Here is a 17,500-nt window from a genome sequence, read left to right as displayed (position 1 = left end):
CATCGAGGCCGGCAAACTATACCCTCGGTAAAAATTTTTTACGAGGGTGAAATTTTCATCGAGGTGTCGCACGTTAGACGCGGACGGGCTACCGCGGGTCTCTCGACCATCGAGGCCGGCAAACTATACCCTCGGTAAAAAAATTTTACGAGGGTGAAATTTTCATCGAGGTGTCGCACGTTAGACGCGGACGGGCTACCGCGGGACTCTCGACCATCGAGGCCGGCAAACTATACCCTCGGTAAAAATTTTTTACGAGGGTGAAATTTTCATCGAGGTGTCGCACGTTAGACGCGGACGGGCTACCGCGGGTCTCTCGACCATCGAGGCCGGCAAACTATACCCTCGGTAAAAAAATTTTACGAGGGTGAAATTTTCATCGAGGTGTCGCACGTTAGACGCGGACGGGCTACCGCGGGTCTGTCGACCATCGAGGCCGGCAAACTATACCCTCGGTAAAAGTTTTTTACGAGGGTGAAATTTTCATCGAGGTGTCGCACGTTAGACGCGGACGGGCTACCGCGGGTCTGTCGACCATCGAGGCCGGCAAACTATACCCTCGGTAAAAATTTTTTACGAGGGTGAAATTTTCATCGAGGTGTCGCACGTTAGACGCGGACGGGCTACCGCGGGTCTGTCGACCATCGAGGCCGGCAAACTATACCCTCGGTAAAAATTTTTTACGAGGGTGAAATTTTCATCGAGGTGTCGCACGTTAGACGCGGACGGGCTACCGCGGGTCTGTCGACCATCGAGGCCGGCAAACTATACCCTCGGTAAAAATTTTTTACGAGGGTGAAATTTTCATCGAGGTGTCGCACGTTAGACGCGGACGGGCTACCGCGGGTCTGTCGACCATCGAGGCCGGCAAACTATACCCTCGGTAAAAAAATTTTACGAGGGTGAAATTTTCATCGAGGTGTCGCACGTTAGACGCGGACGGGCTACCGCGGGTCTCTCGACCATCGAGGCCGGCAAACTATACCCTCGGTAAAAAAATTTTACGAGGGTGAAATTTTCATCGAGGTGTCGCACGTTAGATGCGGGCGGACTACCGCGGGTCTCTCGGCCCACTTTATCTATCGTCGGTAAAAAATGTTGACCCTTGGGAATTTTTTCATCGGGAAGCCGAACGTAAGTGTCTCGACCATCGAAGGCCGGCCAACTATACCCCAGTCAAAAAGTATGTCTTCACAATTTTTTGTCATCGGGAAGCCGCACGTAAGAATATTACAGCCGGTCTCTCCATGATACGATAAAATTTCAGGTCACGAAGGCAGGCATCGTACACCCTCTTGATCGGCCGTGTGCTTGCGTCCGACACCTTCCCGAAGGTTTGAACTAGGGTTGTCAGGACATAAGCTAGGGTTACAGTGGGTGCTAAGCCTAGCCCTAAGCCTAGCCCTAGCCCTAGCCTTAGCCCTAGCCCTAACCCTAACCCTAACCCTAACCCTAACCCTAACCCTAACCCTAACTAACCCTAACCCTAACTAACCCTAACCCTAACCCTAACCCTAACCCTAACCCTAACTAACCCTAACTAACCCTAACCCTAACCCTAACTAACCCTAACCCTAACCCTAACCCTAACCCTAACCCTAACCCTAACTAACCCTAACCCTAACCCTAACCCTAACCCTAACCCTAACCCTAACCCTAACCCTAACCCTAACCCTAACCCTAACCCTAACCCTAACCCTAACCCTAACACTAACCCTAACCCTAACCCTAACCAGTCCGTGTCAGGACCCGAGCTGTCCTTAGTCCTCGATACGTTAGCCTGGTTTCGTTCGCGAATGTCAGGTCCATATGGACATACGCATGGTATTCCTCGATACGTTAGCCTGGTTTCGCGAATGTCAGGACCATATGGACATAAGCATGGTATTCCTCGATACGTTAACCTGGTTTCGCGAATGTCAGGACCATATGGACATAAGCATGGTATTCCTCGATACGTTAACCTGGTTTCGCGAATGTCAGGACCATATGGACATAAGCATGGTATTCCTCGATACGTTAACCTGGTTTCGCGAATGTCAGGACCATATGGACATAAGCATGGTATTCCTCGATACGTTAACCTGGTTTCGCGAATGTCAGGACGTAAGCGGGACTTGTTAATTTTTGTTTTCCATGCCTTAACCGACCGCGGGTTGGGGACGTGGTCGGCCTGATAGCGGGCTACCGCGGGTCTCGACCGCGGGTAAAAAGTAGCCCGCTAGCAGGTCGACCACGTCCCGTTAACGCGGTAGCTCGCTATCAGGTCGACCATGTACCTTCTCGACCGCGGGTAAAAAGTAGCCCGCTAGCAGGTCGACCACGTCCCGTTAACGCGGTAGCTCGCTATCAGGTCGACCATGTACCTTCTCGACCGCGTTAGCCCGCCAGCCAGCCCGTCCACGTTCCTTTACCCGCGATAGCCCGCTATCAGGTCGACCACGTACACTTATACCCGCGGTAGCCCGCTACCGAGGCCGTCGACGTACCCTTACCTGCGGTAGCCCGCTATCGGGTCGACCACGTCCCTTCTTACCGCGGGTCTCTCGACCATCGAGGCCGGCAAACTATACCCTCGGTAAAATTTTTTTACGAGGGTGAAATTTTCATCGAGGTGTCGCACGTTAGACGCGGACGGGCTACCGCGGGTCTCTCGACCATCGAGGCCGGCAAACTATACCCTCGGTAAAAATTTTTTACGAGGGTGAAATTTTCATCGAGGTGTCGCACGTTAGACGCGGACGGGCTACCGCGGGTCTCTCGACCATCGAGGCCGGCAAACTATACCCTCGGTAAAAATTTTTTACGAGGGTGAAATTTTCATCGAGGTGTCGCACGTTAGACGCGGACGGACGGGCTACCGCGGGTCTCTCGACCATCGAGGCCGGCAAACTATACCCTCGGTAAAAATTTTTTACGAGGGTGAAATTTTCATCGAGGTGTCGCACGTTAGACGCGGACGGGCTACCGCGGGTCTCTCGACCATCGAGGCCGGCAAACTATACCCTCGGTAAAAAAATTTTACGAGGGTGAAATTTTCATCGAGGTGTCGCACGTTAGACGCGGACGGGCTACCGCGGGACTCTCGACCATCGAGGCCGGCAAACTATACCCTCGGTAAAAATTTTTTACGAGGGTGAAATTTTCATCGAGGTGTCGCACGTTAGACGCGGACGGGCTACCGCGGGTCTCTCGACCATCGAGGCCGGCAAACTATACCCTCGGTAAAAAAATTTTACGAGGGTGAAATTTTCATCGAGGTGTCGCACGTTAGACGCGGACGGGCTACCGCGGGTCTGTCGACCATCGAGGCCGGCAAACTATACCCTCGGTAAAAGTTTTTTACGAGGGTGAAATTTTCATCGAGGTGTCGCACGTTAGACGCGGACGGGCTACCGCGGGTCTGTCGACCATCGAGGCCGGCAAACTATACCCTCGGTAAAAATTTTTTACGAGGGTGAAATTTTCATCGAGGTGTCGCACGTTAGACGCGGACGGGCTACCGCGGGTCTGTCGACCATCGAGGCCGGCAAACTATACCCTCGGTAAAAATTTTTTACGAGGGTGAAATTTTCATCGAGGTGTCGCACGTTAGACGCGGACGGGCTACCGCGGGTCTGTCGACCATCGAGGCCGGCAAACTATACCCTCGGTAAAAATTTTTTACGAGGGTGAAATTTTCATCGAGGTGTCGCACGTTAGACGCGGACGGGCTACCGCGGGTCTGTCGACCATCGAGGCCGGCAAACTATACCCTCGGTAAAAAAATTTTACGAGGGTGAAATTTTCATCGAGGTGTCGCACGTTAGACGCGGACGGGCTACCGCGGGTCTCTCGACCATCGAGGCCGGCAAACTATACCCTCGGTAAAAAAATTTTACGAGGGTGAAATTTTCATCGAGGTGTCGCACGTTAGATGCGGGCGGACTACCGCGGGTCTCTCGGCCCACTTTATCTATCGTCGGTAAAAAATGTTGACCCTTGGGAATTTTTTCATCGGGAAGCCGAACGTAAGTGTCTCGACCATCGAAGGCCGGCCAACTATACCCCAGTCAAAAAGTATGTCTTCACAATTTTTTGTCATCGGGAAGCCGCACGTAAGAATATTACAGCCGGTCTCTCCATGATACGATAAAATTTCAGGTCACGAAGGCAGGCATCGTACACCCTCTTGATCGGCCGTGTGCTTGCGTCCGACACCTTCCCGAAGGTTTGAACTAGGGTTGTCAGGACATAAGCTAGGGTTACAGTGGGTGCTAAGCCTAGCCCTAAGCCTAGCCCTAGCCCTAGCCTTAGCCCTAGCCCTAACCCTAACCCTAACCCTAACCCTAACCCTAACCCTAACCCTAACTAACCCTAACCCTAACTAACCCTAACCCTAACCCTAACCCTAACCCTAACCCTAACTAACCCTAACTAACCCTAACCCTAACCCTAACTAACCCTAACCCTAACCCTAACCCTAACCCTAACCCTAACCCTAACTAACCCTAACCCTAACCCTAACCCTAACCCTAACCCTAACCCTAACCCTAACCCTAACCCTAACCCTAACCCTAACCCTAACCCTAACACTAACCCTAACCCTAACCCTAACCAGTCCGTGTCAGGACCCGAGCTGTCCTTAGTCCTCGATACGTTAGCCTGGTTTCGTTCGCGAATGTCAGGTCCATATGGACATACGCATGGTATTCCTCGATACGTTAGCCTGGTTTCGCGAATGTCAGGACCATATGGACATAAGCATGGTATTCCTCGATACGTTAACCTGGTTTCGCGAATGTCAGGACCATATGGACATAAGCATGGTATTCCTCGATACGTTAACCTGGTTTCGCGAATGTCAGGACCATATGGACATAAGCATGGTATTCCTCGATACGTTAACCTGGTTTCGCGAATGTCAGGACCATATGGACATAAGCATGGTATTCCTCGATACGTTAACCTGGTTTCGCGAATGTCAGGACGTAAGCGGGACTTGTTAATTTTTGTTTTCCATGCCTTAACCGACCGCGGGTTGGGGACGTGGTCGGCCTGATAGCGGGCTACCGCGGGTCTCGACCGCGGGTAAAAAGTAGCCCGCTAGCAGGTCGACCACGTCCCGTTAACGCGGTAGCTCGCTATCAGGTCGACCATGTACCTTCTCGACCGCGGGTAAAAAGTAGCCCGCTAGCAGGTCGACCACGTCCCGTTAACGCGGTAGCTCGCTATCAGGTCGACCATGTACCTTCTCGACCGCGTTAGCCCGCCAGCCAGCCCGTCCACGTTCCTTTACCCGCGATAGCCCGCTATCAGGTCGACCACGTACACTTATACCCGCGGTAGCCCGCTACCGAGGCCGTCGACGTACCCTTACCTGCGGTAGCCCGCTATCGGGTCGACCACGTCCCTTCTTACCGCGGGTCTCTCGACCATCGAGGCCGGCAAACTATACCCTCGGTAAAATTTTTTTACGAGGGTGAAATTTTCATCGAGGTGTCGCACGTTAGACGCGGACGGGCTACCGCGGGTCTCTCGACCATCGAGGCCGGCAAACTATACCCTCGGTAAAAATTTTTTACGAGGGTGAAATTTTCATCGAGGTGTCGCACGTTAGACGCGGACGGGCTACCGCGGGTCTCTCGACCATCGAGGCCGGCAAACTATACCCTCGGTAAAAATTTTTTACGAGGGTGAAATTTTCATCGAGGTGTCGCACGTTAGACGCGGACGGACGGGCTACCGCGGGTCTCTCGACCATCGAGGCCGGCAAACTATACCCTCGGTAAAAATTTTTTACGAGGGTGAAATTTTCATCGAGGTGTCGCACGTTAGACGCGGACGGGCTACCGCGGGTCTCTCGACCATCGAGGCCGGCAAACTATACCCTCGGTAAAAAAATTTTACGAGGGTGAAATTTTCATCGAGGTGTCGCACGTTAGACGCGGACGGGCTACCGCGGGACTCTCGACCATCGAGGCCGGCAAACTATACCCTCGGTAAAAATTTTTTACGAGGGTGAAATTTTCATCGAGGTGTCGCACGTTAGACGCGGACGGGCTACCGCGGGTCTCTCGACCATCGAGGCCGGCAAACTATACCCTCGGTAAAAAAATTTTACGAGGGTGAAATTTTCATCGAGGTGTCGCACGTTAGACGCGGACGGGCTACCGCGGGTCTGTCGACCATCGAGGCCGGCAAACTATACCCTCGGTAAAAGTTTTTTACGAGGGTGAAATTTTCATCGAGGTGTCGCACGTTAGACGCGGACGGGCTACCGCGGGTCTGTCGACCATCGAGGCCGGCAAACTATACCCTCGGTAAAAATTTTTTACGAGGGTGAAATTTTCATCGAGGTGTCGCACGTTAGACGCGGACGGGCTACCGCGGGTCTGTCGACCATCGAGGCCGGCAAACTATACCCTCGGTAAAAATTTTTTACGAGGGTGAAATTTTCATCGAGGTGTCGCACGTTAGACGCGGACGGGCTACCGCGGGTCTGTCGACCATCGAGGCCGGCAAACTATACCCTCGGTAAAAATTTTTTACGAGGGTGAAATTTTCATCGAGGTGTCGCACGTTAGACGCGGACGGGCTACCGCGGGTCTGTCGACCATCGAGGCCGGCAAACTATACCCTCGGTAAAAAAATTTTACGAGGGTGAAATTTTCATCGAGGTGTCGCACGTTAGACGCGGACGGGCTACCGCGGGTCTCTCGACCATCGAGGCCGGCAAACTATACCCTCGGTAAAAAAATTTTACGAGGGTGAAATTTTCATCGAGGTGTCGCACGTTAGATGCGGGCGGACTACCGCGGGTCTCTCGGCCCACTTTATCTATCGTCGGTAAAAAATGTTGACCCTTGGGAATTTTTTCATCGGGAAGCCGAACGTAAGTGTCTCGACCATCGAAGGCCGGCCAACTATACCCCAGTCAAAAAGTATGTCTTCACAATTTTTTGTCATCGGGAAGCCGCACGTAAGAATATTACAGCCGGTCTCTCCATGATACGATAAAATTTCAGGTCACGAAGGCAGGCATCGTACACCCTCTTGATCGGCCGTGTGCTTGCGTCCGACACCTTCCCGAAGGTTTGAACTAGGGTTGTCAGGACATAAGCTAGGGTTACAGTGGGTGCTAAGCCTAGCCCTAAGCCTAGCCCTAGCCCTAGCCTTAGCCCTAGCCCTAACCCTAACCCTAACCCTAACCCTAACCCTAACCCTAACCCTAACTAACCCTAACCCTAACTAACCCTAACCCTAACCCTAACCCTAACCCTAACCCTAACTAACCCTAACTAACCCTAACCCTAACCCTAACTAACCCTAACCCTAACCCTAACCCTAACCCTAACCCTAACCCTAACTAACCCTAACCCTAACCCTAACCCTAACCCTAACCCTAACCCTAACCCTAACCCTAACCCTAACCCTAACCCTAACCCTAACCCTAACACTAACCCTAACCCTAACCCTAACCAGTCCGTGTCAGGACCCGAGCTGTCCTTAGTCCTCGATACGTTAGCCTGGTTTCGTTCGCGAATGTCAGGTCCATATGGACATACGCATGGTATTCCTCGATACGTTAGCCTGGTTTCGCGAATGTCAGGACCATATGGACATAAGCATGGTATTCCTCGATACGTTAACCTGGTTTCGCGAATGTCAGGACCATATGGACATAAGCATGGTATTCCTCGATACGTTAACCTGGTTTCGCGAATGTCAGGACCATATGGACATAAGCATGGTATTCCTCGATACGTTAACCTGGTTTCGCGAATGTCAGGACCATATGGACATAAGCATGGTATTCCTCGATACGTTAACCTGGTTTCGCGAATGTCAGGACGTAAGCGGGACTTGTTAATTTTTGTTTTCCATGCCTTAACCGACCGCGGGTTGGGGACGTGGTCGGCCTGATAGCGGGCTACCGCGGGTCTCGACCGCGGGTAAAAAGTAGCCCGCTAGCAGGTCGACCACGTCCCGTTAACGCGGTAGCTCGCTATCAGGTCGACCATGTACCTTCTCGACCGCGGGTAAAAAGTAGCCCGCTAGCAGGTCGACCACGTCCCGTTAACGCGGTAGCTCGCTATCAGGTCGACCATGTACCTTCTCGACCGCGTTAGCCCGCCAGCCAGCCCGTCCACGTTCCTTTACCCGCGATAGCCCGCTATCAGGTCGACCACGTACACTTATACCCGCGGTAGCCCGCTACCGAGGCCGTCGACGTACCCTTACCTGCGGTAGCCCGCTATCGGGTCGACCACGTCCCTTCTTACCGCGGGTCTCTCGACCATCGAGGCCGGCAAACTATACCCTCGGTAAAATTTTTTTACGAGGGTGAAATTTTCATCGAGGTGTCGCACGTTAGACGCGGACGGGCTACCGCGGGTCTCTCGACCATCGAGGCCGGCAAACTATACCCTCGGTAAAAATTTTTTACGAGGGTGAAATTTTCATCGAGGTGTCGCACGTTAGACGCGGACGGGCTACCGCGGGTCTCTCGACCATCGAGGCCGGCAAACTATACCCTCGGTAAAAATTTTTTACGAGGGTGAAATTTTCATCGAGGTGTCGCACGTTAGACGCGGACGGACGGGCTACCGCGGGTCTCTCGACCATCGAGGCCGGCAAACTATACCCTCGGTAAAAATTTTTTACGAGGGTGAAATTTTCATCGAGGTGTCGCACGTTAGACGCGGACGGGCTACCGCGGGTCTCTCGACCATCGAGGCCGGCAAACTATACCCTCGGTAAAAAAATTTTACGAGGGTGAAATTTTCATCGAGGTGTCGCACGTTAGACGCGGACGGGCTACCGCGGGACTCTCGACCATCGAGGCCGGCAAACTATACCCTCGGTAAAAATTTTTTACGAGGGTGAAATTTTCATCGAGGTGTCGCACGTTAGACGCGGACGGGCTACCGCGGGTCTCTCGACCATCGAGGCCGGCAAACTATACCCTCGGTAAAAAAATTTTACGAGGGTGAAATTTTCATCGAGGTGTCGCACGTTAGACGCGGACGGGCTACCGCGGGTCTGTCGACCATCGAGGCCGGCAAACTATACCCTCGGTAAAAGTTTTTTACGAGGGTGAAATTTTCATCGAGGTGTCGCACGTTAGACGCGGACGGGCTACCGCGGGTCTGTCGACCATCGAGGCCGGCAAACTATACCCTCGGTAAAAATTTTTTACGAGGGTGAAATTTTCATCGAGGTGTCGCACGTTAGACGCGGACGGGCTACCGCGGGTCTGTCGACCATCGAGGCCGGCAAACTATACCCTCGGTAAAAATTTTTTACGAGGGTGAAATTTTCATCGAGGTGTCGCACGTTAGACGCGGACGGGCTACCGCGGGTCTGTCGACCATCGAGGCCGGCAAACTATACCCTCGGTAAAAAAATTTTACGAGGGTGAAATTTTCATCGAGGTGTCGCACGTTAGACGCGGACGGGCTACCGCGGGTCTCTCGACCATCGAGGCCGGCAAACTATACCCTCGGTAAAAAAATTTTACGAGGGTGAAATTTTCATCGAGGTGTCGCACGTTAGATGCGGGCGGACTACCGCGGGTCTCTCGGCCCACTTTATCTATCGTCGGTAAAAAATGTTGACCCTTGGGAATTTTTTCATCGGGAAGCCGAACGTAAGTGTCTCGACCATCGAAGGCCGGCCAACTATACCCCAGTCAAAAAGTATGTCTTCACAATTTTTTGTCATCGGGAAGCCGCACGTAAGAATATTACAGCCGGTCTCTCCATGATACGATAAAATTTCAGGTCACGAAGGCAGGCATCGTACACCCTCTTGATCGGCCGTGTGCTTGCGTCCGACACCTTCCCGAAGGTTTGAACTAGGGTTGTCAGGACATAAGCTAGGGTTACAGTGGGTGCTAAGCCTAGCCCTAAGCCTAGCCCTAGCCCTAGCCTTAGCCCTAGCCCTAACCCTAACCCTAACCCTAACCCTAACCCTAACCCTAACCCTAACTAACCCTAACCCTAACTAACCCTAACCCTAACCCTAACCCTAACCCTAACCCTAACTAACCCTAACTAACCCTAACCCTAACCCTAACTAACCCTAACCCTAACCCTAACCCTAACCCTAACCCTAACCCTAACTAACCCTAACCCTAACCCTAACCCTAACCCTAACCCTAACCCTAACCCTAACCCTAACCCTAACCCTAACCCTAACCCTAACCCTAACCCTAACCCTAACACTAACCCTAACCCTAACCCTAACCAGTCCGTGTCAGGACCCGAGCTGTCCTTAGTCCTCGATACGTTAGCCTGGTTTCGTTCGCGAATGTCAGGTCCATATGGACATACGCATGGTATTCCTCGATACGTTAGCCTGGTTTCGCGAATGTCAGGACCATATGGACATAAGCATGGTATTCCTCGATACGTTAACCTGGTTTCGCGAATGTCAGGACCATATGGACATAAGCATGGTATTCCTCGATACGTTAACCTGGTTTCGCGAATGTCAGGACCATATGGACATAAGCATGGTATTCCTCGATACGTTAACCTGGTTTCGCGAATGTCAGGACCATATGGACATAAGCATGGTATTCCTCGATACGTTAACCTGGTTTCGCGAATGTCAGGACGTAAGCGGGACTTGTTAATTTTTGTTTTCCATGCCTTAACCGACCGCGGGTTGGGGACGTGGTCGGCCTGATAGCGGGCTACCGCGGGTCTCGACCGCGGGTAAAAAGTAGCCCGCTAGCAGGTCGACCACGTCCCGTTAACGCGGTAGCTCGCTATCAGGTCGACCATGTACCTTCTCGACCGCGGGTAAAAAGTAGCCCGCTAGCAGGTCGACCACGTCCCGTTAACGCGGTAGCTCGCTATCAGGTCGACCATGTACCTTCTCGACCGCGTTAGCCCGCCAGCCAGCCCGTCCACGTTCCTTTACCCGCGATAGCCCGCTATCAGGTCGACCACGTACACTTATACCCGCGGTAGCCCGCTACCGAGGCCGTCGACGTACCCTTACCTGCGGTAGCCCGCTATCGGGTCGACCACGTCCCTTCTTACCGCGGGTCTCTCGACCATCGAGGCCGGCAAACTATACCCTCGGTAAAATTTTTTTACGAGGGTGAAATTTTCATCGAGGTGTCGCACGTTAGACGCGGACGGGCTACCGCGGGTCTCTCGACCATCGAGGCCGGCAAACTATACCCTCGGTAAAAATTTTTTACGAGGGTGAAATTTTCATCGAGGTGTCGCACGTTAGACGCGGACGGGCTACCGCGGGTCTCTCGACCATCGAGGCCGGCAAACTATACCCTCGGTAAAAATTTTTTACGAGGGTGAAATTTTCATCGAGGTGTCGCACGTTAGACGCGGACGGGCTACCGCGGGTCTCTCGACCATCGAGGCCGGCAAACTATACCCTCGGTAAAAATTTTTTACGAGGGTGAAATTTTCATCGAGGTGTCGCACGTTAGACGCGGACGGGCTACCGCGGGTCTCTCGACCATCGAGGCCGGCAAACTATACCCTCGGTAAAAAAATTTTACGAGGGTGAAATTTTCATCGAGGTGTCGCACGTTAGACGCGGACGGGCTACCGCGGGTCTCTCGACCATCGAGGCCGGCAAACTATACCCTCGGTAAAATTTTTTTACGAGGGTGAAATTTTCATCGAGGTGTCGCACGTTAGACGCGGACGGGCTACCGCGGGTCTCTCGACCATCGAGGCCGGCAAACTATACCCTCGGTAAAAATTTTTTACGAGGGTGAAATTTTCATCGAGGTGTCGCACGTTAGACGCGGACGGGCTACCGCGGGTCTCTCGACCATCGAGGCCGGCAAACTATACCCTCGGTAAAATTTTTTTACGAGGGTGAAATTTTCATCGAGGTGTCGCACGTTAGACGCGGACGGGCTACCGCGGGTCTCTCGACCATCGAGGCCGGCAAACTATACCCTCGGTAAAAATTTTTTACGAGGGTGAAATTTTCATCGAGGTGTCGCACGTTAGACGCGGACGGGCTACCGCGGGTCTCTCGACCATCGAGGCCGGCAAACTATACCCTCGGTAAAAATTTTTTACGAGGGTGAAATTTTCATCGAGGTGTCGCACGTTAGACGCGGACGGACGGGCTACCGCGGGTCTCTCGACCATCGAGGCCGGCAAACTATACCCTCGGTAAAAATTTTTTACGAGGGTGAAATTTTCATCGAGGTGTCGCACGTTAGACGCGGACGGGCTACCGCGGGTCTCTCGACCATCGAGGCCGGCAAACTATACCCTCGGTAAAAAAATTTTACGAGGGTGAAATTTTCATCGAGGTGTCGCACGTTAGACGCGGACGGGCTACCGCGGGACTCTCGACCATCGAGGCCGGCAAACTATACCCTCGGTAAAAATTTTTTACGAGGGTGAAATTTTCATCGAGGTGTCGCACGTTAGACGCGGACGGGCTACCGCGGGTCTCTCGACCATCGAGGCCGGCAAACTATACCCTCGGTAAAAAAATTTTACGAGGGTGAAATTTTCATCGAGGTGTCGCACGTTAGACGCGGACGGGCTACCGCGGGTCTGTCGACCATCGAGGCCGGCAAACTATACCCTCGGTAAAAGTTTTTTACGAGGGTGAAATTTTCATCGAGGTGTCGCACGTTAGACGCGGACGGGCTACCGCGGGTCTGTCGACCATCGAGGCCGGCAAACTATACCCTCGGTAAAAATTTTTTACGAGGGTGAAATTTTCATCGAGGTGTCGCACGTTAGACGCGGACGGGCTACCGCGGGTCTGTCGACCATCGAGGCCGGCAAACTATACCCTCGGTAAAAATTTTTTACGAGGGTGAAATTTTCATCGAGGTGTCGCACGTTAGACGCGGACGGGCTACCGCGGGTCTGTCGACCATCGAGGCCGGCAAACTATACCCTCGGTAAAAATTTTTTACGAGGGTGAAATTTTCATCGAGGTGTCGCACGTTAGACGCGGACGGGCTACCGCGGGTCTGTCGACCATCGAGGCCGGCAAACTATACCCTCGGTAAAAAAATTTTACGAGGGTGAAATTTTCATCGAGGTGTCGCACGTTAGACGCGGACGGGCTACCGCGGGTCTCTCGACCATCGAGGCCGGCAAACTATACCCTCGGTAAAAAAATTTTACGAGGGTGAAATTTTCATCGAGGTGTCGCACGTTAGATGCGGGCGGACTACCGCGGGTCTCTCGGCCCACTTTATCTATCGTCGGTAAAAAATGTTGACCCTTGGGAATTTTTTCATCGGGAAGCCGAACGTAAGTGTCTCGACCATCGAAGGCCGGCCAACTATACCCCAGTCAAAAAGTATGTCTTCACAATTTTTTGTCATCGGGAAGCCGCACGTAAGAATATTACAGCCGGTCTCTCCATGATACGATAAAATTTCAGGTCACGAAGGCAGGCATCGTACACCCTCTTGATCGGCCGTGTGCTTGCGTCCGACACCTTCCCGAAGGTTTGAACTAGGGTTGTCAGGACATAAGCTAGGGTTACAGTGGGTGCTAAGCCTAGCCCTAAGCCTAGCCCTAGCCCTAGCCTTAGCCCTAGCCCTAACCCTAACCCTAACCCTAACCCTAACCCTAACCCTAACCCTAACTAACCCTAACCCTAACTAACCCTAACCCTAACCCTAACCCTAACCCTAACCCTAACTAACCCTAACTAACCCTAACCCTAACCCTAACTAACCCTAACCCTAACCCTAACCCTAACCCTAACCCTAACCCTAACTAACCCTAACCCTAACCCTAACCCTAACCCTAACCCTAACCCTAACCCTAACCCTAACCCTAACCCTAACCCTAACCCTAACCCTAACCCTAACCCTAACACTAACCCTAACCCTAACCCTAACCAGTCCGTGTCAGGACCCGAGCTGTCCTTAGTCCTCGATACGTTAGCCTGGTTTCGTTCGCGAATGTCAGGTCCATATGGACATACGCATGGTATTCCTCGATACGTTAGCCTGGTTTCGCGAATGTCAGGACCATATGGACATAAGCATGGTATTCCTCGATACGTTAACCTGGTTTCGCGAATGTCAGGACCATATGGACATAAGCATGGTATTCCTCGATACGTTAACCTGGTTTCGCGAATGTCAGGACCATATGGACATAAGCATGGTATTCCTCGATACGTTAACCTGGTTTCGCGAATGTCAGGACCATATGGACATAAGCATGGTATTCCTCGATACGTTAACCTGGTTTCGCGAATGTCAGGACGTAAGCGGGACTTGTTAATTTTTGTTTTCCATGCCTTAACCGACCGCGGGTTGGGGACGTGGTCGGCCTGATAGCGGGCTACCGCGGGTCTCGACCGCGGGTAAAAAGTAGCCCGCTAGCAGGTCGACCACGTCCCGTTAACGCGGTAGCTCGCTATCAGGTCGACCATGTACCTTCTCGACCGCGGGTAAAAAGTAGCCCGCTAGCAGGTCGACCACGTCCCGTTAACGCGGTAGCTCGCTATCAGGTCGACCATGTACCTTCTCGACCGCGTTAGCCCGCCAGCCAGCCCGTCCACGTTCCTTTACCCGCGATAGCCCGCTATCAGGTCGACCACGTACACTTATACCCGCGGTAGCCCGCTACCGAGGCCGTCGACGTACCCTTACCTGCGGTAGCCCGCTATCGGGTCGACCACGTCCCTTCTTACCCGCGGTAGCTCGCTACCGAGGCCGTCGACGTACCTTTACCTGCGGTAGCCCGCTATCGGGTCGACCACGTCCCTCCTTATCCGCGGTAGCCCGCTATCAGGTCGACCACGTCCCCTTCTTACCCGCGGTAGCTCGCTACCGAGGCCGTCGACGTACCTTTACCTGCGGTAGCCCGCTATCAGGTCGACCACGTCCCTTCTTATCCGCGGTAGCCCGCTAGCACGGCCGTCCACGTCCCTTCACCCGCGGTAGCCCGCTATCGGGTCGACCACGTACACTGACACCCGCGGTAGCCCGCTAGCACGGCCGTCCACGTCCCTTCACCCGCGGTAGCCCGCTATCGGGTCGACCACGTACACTGACACCCGCGGTAGCCCGCTAGCACGGCCGTCCACGTCCCTTCACCCGCGGTAGCCCGCTATCGGGTCGACCACGTACACTGACACCCGCGGTAGCCCGCTGTCGGGTCGACCACGTACACTGACACCCGCGGTAGCCCGCTAGCCAATCCGTCCACGTCCCTTCACCCGCGGTAGCCCGCTATCGGGTCGACCACGTACACTGACACCCGCGGTAGCCCGCCAGCACGGCCGTCCACGTCCCTTCACCAGCGGTAGCCCGCTATCGGGTCGACCACGTACACTGACACCCGCGGTAGCCCGCTATCGGGTCGACCACGTACACTGACACCCGCGGTAGCCCGCTAGCCAATCCGTCCACGTCCCTTCACCCGCGGTAGCCCGCTATCGGGTCGACCACGTACACTGACACCCGCGGTAGCCCGCCAGCACGGCCGTCCACGTCCCTTCACCAGCGGTAGCCCGCTATCGGGTCGACCACGTACACTGACACCCGCGGTAGCCCGCTATCGGGTCGACCACGTACACTGACACCCGCGGTAGCCCGCTAGCCAATCCGTCCACGTCCCTTCACCCGCGGTAGCCCGCTATCGGGTCGACCACGTACACTGACACCCGCGGTAGCCCGCCAGCACGGCCGTCCACGTCCCTTCACCAGCGGTAGCCCGCTATCGGGTCGACCACGTACACTGACACCCGCGGTAGCCCGCTAGCCAGGCCGTCCACGTCCCTTCACCCGCGGTAGCCCGCTATCGGGTCGACCACGTACACTGACACCCGCGGTAGCCCGCTAGCCAGGCCGTCCACGTCCCTTCACCCGCGGTAGCCCGCTCTCGGGTCGACCACGTACACTGACACCCGCGGTAGCCCGCTAGCCAGGCCGTCCACGTCCCTTCACCCGCGGTAGCCCGCTCTCGGGTCGACCACGTACACTGACACCCGCGGTAGCCCGCTAGCCAGGCCGTCCACGTCCCTTCACCCGCGGTAGCCCGCTCTCGGGTCGACCACGTACACTGACACCCGCGGTAGCCCGCTAGCCAGGCCGTCCGTGTACCTTCACCCGTGGTAGCCCGCTAGCAGGCCGTCCACGTACCTTTACCCGTGGTAGCCCGCTAGCAGGCCGACCGCGTACCTTCCCCGCCGTCGAGACCCGCGGTAATCCGCTAGCAGGCCGTCCACGTACCGTTACCCGTGGTAGCCCGCTAGCAGGCCGTCCACGTACCTTGACCCGCGGTAGCCCGCTAGCAGGCCGACCGCGTACCTTCCCCGCCGTCGAGACCCGCGGTAGCCCGCTAGCAGGCCGTCCACGTACCTTGACCCGCGGTAGCCCGCTAGCAGGCCGACCGCGTACCTTCCCCGCCGTCGAGACCCGCGGTAGCCCGCTAGCAGGCCGTCCACGTACCTTGACCCGCGGTAGCCCGCTAGCAGGCCGACCGCGTACCTTCCCCGCCGTCGAGACCCGCGGTAGCCCGCTAGCAGGCCGTCCGCTTACTTTTACCCGCGGTAGCCCGCTAGCAGGCCGTCCACGTACCTTGACCCGTGGTAGCCCGCTAGCAGGCCGACCACGTACCTTCCCCGCCGTCGAGACCCGCGGTAGCCCGCTAGCAGGCCGCCGGCTTACCTTTACCCGTGGTAGCCCGCTAGCAGGCCGTCCACGTACCTTGACCCGTGGTAGCCCGCTAGCAGGCCGTCCACGTACCTTCACCCGTGGTAGCCCGCTAGCAGGCCGTCCACGTACCTTGACCCGTGGTAGCCCGGTAGCAGGCCGTCCACGTACCTTCACCCGTGGTAGCCCGCTAGCAGGCCGTCCACGTACCTTTACCCGTGGTAGCCCGGTAGCAGGCCGACCGCGTACCTTCCCCGCCGTCGAGACCCGCGGTAGCCCGCTAGCAGGCCGTCCACGTACCTTTACCCGTGGTAGCCCGGTAGCAGGCAGGCCGACCGCGTACCTTCCCCGCCGTCGAGACCCGCGGTAGCCCGCTAGCAGGCCGTCCACGTACCTTTACCCGCGGTAGCCCGGTAGCAGGCCGACCGCGTACCTTCCCCGCCGTCGAGACCAGCGGTAGCCCGCTAGCAGGCCGTCCGCTTACTTTTACCCGCGGTCGCCCGCTAGCAGGCCCGATGATTTTTTTTTTTTTTTTTTTTTTTTTTTTTTTTTTTTTTTCAAATGTCGAAAATTCCTTCCTGGGTGAGAACGGCCCACAAGTAAGGGGTCGGATGGGTAGTGGGGATCGTCGGACCGACGGGCGACCGTCCCTGCCCCGGCTGTGCCGTCTTTTAAAATTTTGAAAAATTTTGAAATCTTGGAATCCCCAGTCGTCGTGTGCAACTTCATATCATGGGAGCAGTGAAGACCCGATCTTCGCTGTCGGGATAGACGCGGTAGTAAAGGAAGGTAAGAGGCATGCACTTACCGGTCCGATCTCTCGTCCATTCCACGGTTCCCAGACAGTTGGTAAAGGCGACATAGTGGCTGCACGAC

This window comes from Mytilus galloprovincialis, unplaced genomic scaffold (genome assembly GCF_965363235.1).
Source record: "Mytilus galloprovincialis unplaced genomic scaffold, xbMytGall1.hap1.1 HAP1_SCAFFOLD_41, whole genome shotgun sequence".
Taxonomy (NCBI): domain Eukaryota; kingdom Metazoa; phylum Mollusca; class Bivalvia; order Mytilida; family Mytilidae; genus Mytilus; species Mytilus galloprovincialis.
The sequence above is the reverse complement of the archived record's forward strand: the minus strand, read 5'-3'. Positions refer to the sequence as shown.